The sequence below is a fragment of the Acanthopagrus latus genome, chromosome 10 (assembly GCF_904848185.1).
Source record: "Acanthopagrus latus isolate v.2019 chromosome 10, fAcaLat1.1, whole genome shotgun sequence".
NCBI lineage: Eukaryota > Metazoa > Chordata > Actinopteri > Spariformes > Sparidae > Acanthopagrus > Acanthopagrus latus.
Window position 1 is genome coordinate 17735697 of NC_051048.1, and position 6000 is coordinate 17741696.

A 6000-nucleotide genomic window follows, 5' to 3' on the forward strand; every position below is an offset into this window, starting at 1 on the left:
TTGGTAGCTACTTACCTCAGTTAGCCTTGCAGCTAGTTGTCTTTGCCATGAGCTTGGAGCACCAGGGGCGCGTACACCACTAGATTAGGAACTTTGGACTAGGATGGGCTCAGACAGAATGGTTAGCATGCTAACTTCTGTAGCTATCTGCTTAACATCCTGTTATTTCACATGCTGTTGATGAATTTAGTCCATTTTTGAATGTTTTCAACTGAATTTATTATATATTGCGCCTTTAAATATACTTTATTTGATCATGGATTAAGCTTTATTGAATCAAAGAGGACATTCTGGTTATACCTGGGGGCATATAAAATACATTTTTGGTTCTATGCACCAAAGGGTGCTTGTAACTTTTACTCATTTGGTTCAGAAACAAAAGACACTCACTGGGATATTAAGTAGTTGTTTTTTAAAGAGAGATCAGGAATAAGGATGATGTTAAAATGATGCATACAGGAGTATATTAACTACCCTTGTGTTACAATCAGGATAGAACATTAGTGTTTCTGCAATTGCACTCAGTGTCAGATCAGGGATTGAACAGATAAGATAAATAGGACCTACTCATGAGTGTCTACAAGCGGGGGAAATACTATCGAAATACAAAAAAAGTTGTCCTACAAACAAACTAAGAGATGAGTGCAGTCTGCAGAATTTAGCCAGACTAAATCAGCCCTTATCTCTCCACACTCACCCTCTGTCTTTCCATCCTCACAGGGTTATTAAAACTGGCCAATTCGCAGCAGTACCAAGGAGACTAAGGCATTCAGCTCTATCTATTTTGAGATGGCTAAGCGCCTAGCCTAGTTTTTCTTTGTGGATAGAGCGGTTTTTAGCCCGAAGCAATTAGGCAAACTCAGTAGCCCTGTCAGCGAATGCATTGAACGCAATCCTGCATTGAGAAATTAACCAGTGGGCAGATTTTCCACCATCCTGTCTCCATTCAAACGCATCTTTCTCCTCTTCTCTTTACTTCCTTTTTCCTCTTTTGATGAAATGACAGACCAAGTGATTAACTGCTGAAATCTGCCTGTTGGCCTCCACGGCACACACACACACACACGTTGACACACACAAGAACTCAAATTCATCATTCATGTTTCATGTGAGGGGCGCTGAATTGTGCTGTTTTGGAGGGCCAATTTCCATGACAACAGGCCCGAGGATTAGGGTGAAAAACTGTCATTCCAGAGCAATTGTCAGAGCACCTTGATTCAGGAGAGCGCTTACGAACGAAGGGAAGGAGCCGAGGACGGAGGTTGAAATGGTGGAATTTGGGTCCGTTGGAAGGATCAAGGGAGAAATGGAGGAACGGATAATGATCCTGCTGAGGATCACTTTACCCCCACATCCTAACTCATTGTAAGTCGCTATGGACAAGAGGTTAGACAGGATGAGAAGAATCAGTGAGAGGAGAGAAGAGGTGGCAGTGCAAAAGGAAGAAAGGGGAGCTAATTAAAAAACTTTTCACCCTTGAAGGTGGTTATGGGTGCCTGAATTTATGGTCTCTGGCTCTTCAGGTGAAGGCATTTGATGTTGTGATGTATTTGATATGTTCTCCTTGTATTTAGTTTTATTTCAACAACCTTATTTCAGTTTGTTTGGATTTTGTCTTATCGTGGTGAACCTAAATTGTTACAGTAAATTGCTGTTTAATTCAAAGATATGCCAACACTAAGATTATCACCAGAGTGTGAAGAAACAGCAGTGCTGACATTATGTCAAAACCATTATGTACTGTGTTCTAGAGATATCTAATGAAGTTAGCATGCTAGCCAGCCAGCCACATCCTCTTCCAGGAAAATCTTAATTAAAAATGTTGGCAAGAAAAGGCAGGCAACAGAGAATCCAGGACAACATTTAGAATGCAAAACTAATAACAATGTTGACTTGATCCTATGGTAGTAATACAGCTGTAGTTGTCCTAAAGAAGACTGAGGCAGGTAGGTGGAGGAAGGGAGGGAAACATGGCACTCAAAACGTAACATGGCCGTGAAGAATTCTGAGCAACAGAAGTAATTTTAGGGCTGTGACATAACGCTGGGGGGGGACTGGAGGCACGTTAAAGGAACACCTTGACATTTTAATTCTACTTTCCTTTGCTTCGCCTAATCTTTGTATGACAGAAGGATCCCCTCCCACAAATTTCTCATCCACCTTTCAGAGCGCTGCCAGAAAGAAAGAACGGTCTTGTGTGAGCGTGATGCATGTGGTGTCTGCTATGGCAGCTTGTCAGTCTTTTTCTCTTCTTCTACAGTTTATCACAAGCTTTTTAAAAATATTTTTGAAACCTCCGCGCAAAAAAAGCGTTGATGTATTAATTTCATTTTTTCATATTCATGAGACCCTGACAGGTTCTCTTATCCCGATCGATACGCTTTACTGCCGCGCAGAAGTGATTTTCTTTCGTCAGGCACAAATCCTCAACCAGCCCCCAAATCAAGGCACTTGTCATTCAGCCTGGTTCCTTCTATGATGATCGGCTTGGAACAATGTTTGCACGGGTGGATGCAGCCTCCCTCCAATTAGCTGTTCCTGAGCTCCTTCTGAAGTTAGCAGCCGTTCATGTTCAACTCAAAACATCTGCTGTATTTTTCAGCGGATCTAATGAATGCACACGTTTTTTTTCTGCTGCGAAGCTGTGGTGACTTTGTCTTTCTGCGAGTGTAACATCCGGCTAAAATATTGGGAGGTGAACTTGAGACATGTGTTGACATTTTGCAATAACATATTCCAAGTCATTGCCTTAGAGTCATGAAACCTAAACTGCATGTGGGAGACAATGTTTCCATTTAGATAAGGATTCTCCCCTCGTCACATGGGTCGATTACCATCTGATGGGCAGACGGCAGTTTGTGAGATTATAAAACCGTCGGTCTGACCATCTGATTGGCAACACCAGCACCCCCCAGGGAACTGTGATCTCTCCCTTCCTCTTCAACACCTACACTGCAGACTTTAAGTTCTGCACTAGCACTAGGCAATTCTCTAATGACGCAGCCATTGTGGGGCGTGTAAAGGGCAAGAGGGACGGAGAAACGGAGACCTGGTGGGCAATTTTGTTAAGTGATGTGGGGAGAACCACCTGCAGCTGAGCGTGGCGAAGACGAAAGAGATGGTGGTGGACTTCAGGGGGAACACGCCCCGACCCTCTGTTGTCTGCATCGGTGGGACAAACGGTGACATTGTGGAATCATACAAATGAAAGTGCTGGGCAATAAATCTATCTCATCCATCTGTCTATTTATGAATGCTAAATGGCTAGTTCATGTTTATGAACTGATCAGGTGCCTTGGTTGTGTTTCACATAAGGTATTATGCAAAAACACGACTGCGACATGAATAATGATCAACAGGACAAGATTCGTGAACATATTTACAAGCCCCCCTACAGAATACATACGCACATACACACTCTCTCTCTCACACACACGCACACACAACAGTGATCATTGTATAGCCCTGAGGAAAGACAGTGAGCATATGGAGCAACAGTGGGAGAGGGGTGACATCGTTACCATGATGTGCTGAGCTCCAGTGTCGTCAGCCTCATACATACGAGACGCACTGTTAAGAATGACCCGACATGAGCTGTCTGATCATGTTAAAGGGGCGTTTTGTTAGTTTTCAAGAAGAAATTTCTGTTTTCTTCCATAGCTGAAAATAAGGTCCCCAGAAAACTGTTTGTAGCCAGGAAGGTGGCAGGGTCAGCCACATATGAACAAAGTGAAACGGTTTAAAGCTGTGCTTTCCTTTAACGTCAATTTGTTCATTCAGTTTATTCAGTCATGAAAATGATTTAGTTTATTAATTATGGTTTGTTTGGGCATCTTCTGATTGAAATGTTGTCCCTAAAACTACATAGTGCACCTTTAACATATTCAAATACAACTGACCTAAGATACAAACTGTGCCATAACTGAAAATGGTTTTACTTTGCCATCACTTTTATGATATAAAGGCTTCATGCGACATGTTTTAAGTTGGAAAAAGTGAATATCTACTGTGTGGCACAGCAACCATTAAATCACCAGTCAGTCAATCAGTCAGTGGATTTCCATGTCATTTTCTAACGTGCGTCTTGAAAAACAAAAAAAAGTAAAACAAACACACAGAATCAAGGTCATTAGCACATCAGGCCACCACAGCTGACACAATCTATAGTCTGTGCTGCTGAGGCCTGCTCCTTCTCTGGATGTGGAATAGAGGGTCGTGAGAACAAACAGCAACAAAAGAGTGGCTTGTTGGAGAATCACGTGACACGTCGGCAGATCGGATGAGGCCATGTGGTGCTGTGACTGTTACTGTACAGAGCTACACCCTCTATACTGTCCCTCAGCAGAGATAAGCAGGAAGCGCTTCCTGACATCTCAGCCTCACACATATGGCAAGAGGACACAAAGAGGACCAATGTCCATGTTGTCAGTACAGTATATATATGACGTAAGAGTCTGCCATGTTTGGGCCCATTTCACCGCACGCTAAAATTATGTTTAGTACGCTGGAATAGTATTGACTTAACTTCACCTACACAGCAATAGGGCTGCAACTAATGATCAATTTTAATCATTGAAAGATCTGATTATTATTTTCCCAATTATGTGAGTACAAAGAGTCAAAAAATGCTCAGTGCAGTTTCCCAGGGGCCAAAGTGATTCAAATAGCTCTTTTATCTAACAAACAGTCCGAAACCCATAAGTGAGAAAGAAACGCAACAAATCCTCATGTTTAAGAAGCTGGAAGCAGCTGATGTTTAGCGTAGCTCTTTCCAATGTGTGATCTGAGAAAGAAGTAGACCAATACCTGACCAAACATTAATATCTTCAGGATCAATAGAGAGCTATTGAATCTAGAGCGAGTATAAAATCAAGGTCTTTTTTGGACAGATAGCTCTCAGGTTTGATTACAATTGCAATTACACTTGAGTCCAATTAGCACTGTCTTTGCTGATGCAATCCTCTGTATGTCCTAGTCATGTAGATATACTATGGGGCTGAATGTGAGGTACAGCGGAAGGAAATAACAGCAGCATATGCAGGGGATCGTCAAGTTGTCCCAGGTGTAAGGGATTCAGCAAACAGTATATTCAATAAAAAGGCTCCAATCTGGTCACAAAATGCTCATAACATGTCCTACAGATGTAATAAAAATACCTCATGACATCATGGGACACACAGGACCCGACCTGATGAGAACTACGTCATCCAACTCATTGACAATAACCCCTCGAGATGTTAATGTTCAGTCCGAGATGAGTCATCCTCGATCACAAGAACGCTCTCCTGGGCTTTTTTTTCCCCCCATCCAGAGTACATCACTCCTGTTCATGTGGTACATCAGTGAACACTGACTTATTGATGAGGCTGCAGTCACAAGATCATCAGGAGCTTCTGTTGTTTGGCAGACAATCTGTTTCTTCTGCTATTTTCTCACATGGCTGATGCAAACCCACCTCGCAATGGGCTAAGAAGACGGTGGAAATACACCAGCGGAGCAGGGCTGGAGGGGATCGTGTGTTGCACAGTATCAGTTACATGTCCAATTAAATTTTGGGCAAATATAAAGGAGAGGCAACAACCTTCAAATCCCCTTCCTTCTCTGAAAAAAAAAAAAAGGCAATTCCTGGCAGCAGTCCAGCCAAAACTCTCCATCCATCATCCCATTAGAGGAGAAAGTGTCCCCTTTCAATAGCAAATTAGAGTGATTCATATGTAATGGGTAATTACATTTAGCACTACTTGAATGATATCAGTTACATGCTGAATAAGCCAAGCAGAGGGCTGTGGAATTAATTGCTCTTGCTGAAGTCTGTCAGAAAGAAAGAAAGAAAGAAAGAAAGAAAGAAAGAAAGAAAGAAAGAAAGAAAGAAAGAAAGAAAGAAAGAAAGAACGCATTGGGATTGCACTTTGTCTCTAAAAGACATGGAGGAATATGACAAAACAATGGCAATGGCCACTTTGGGGCAGGACAGTAACATTGCGGGGAAGACAACAAAAG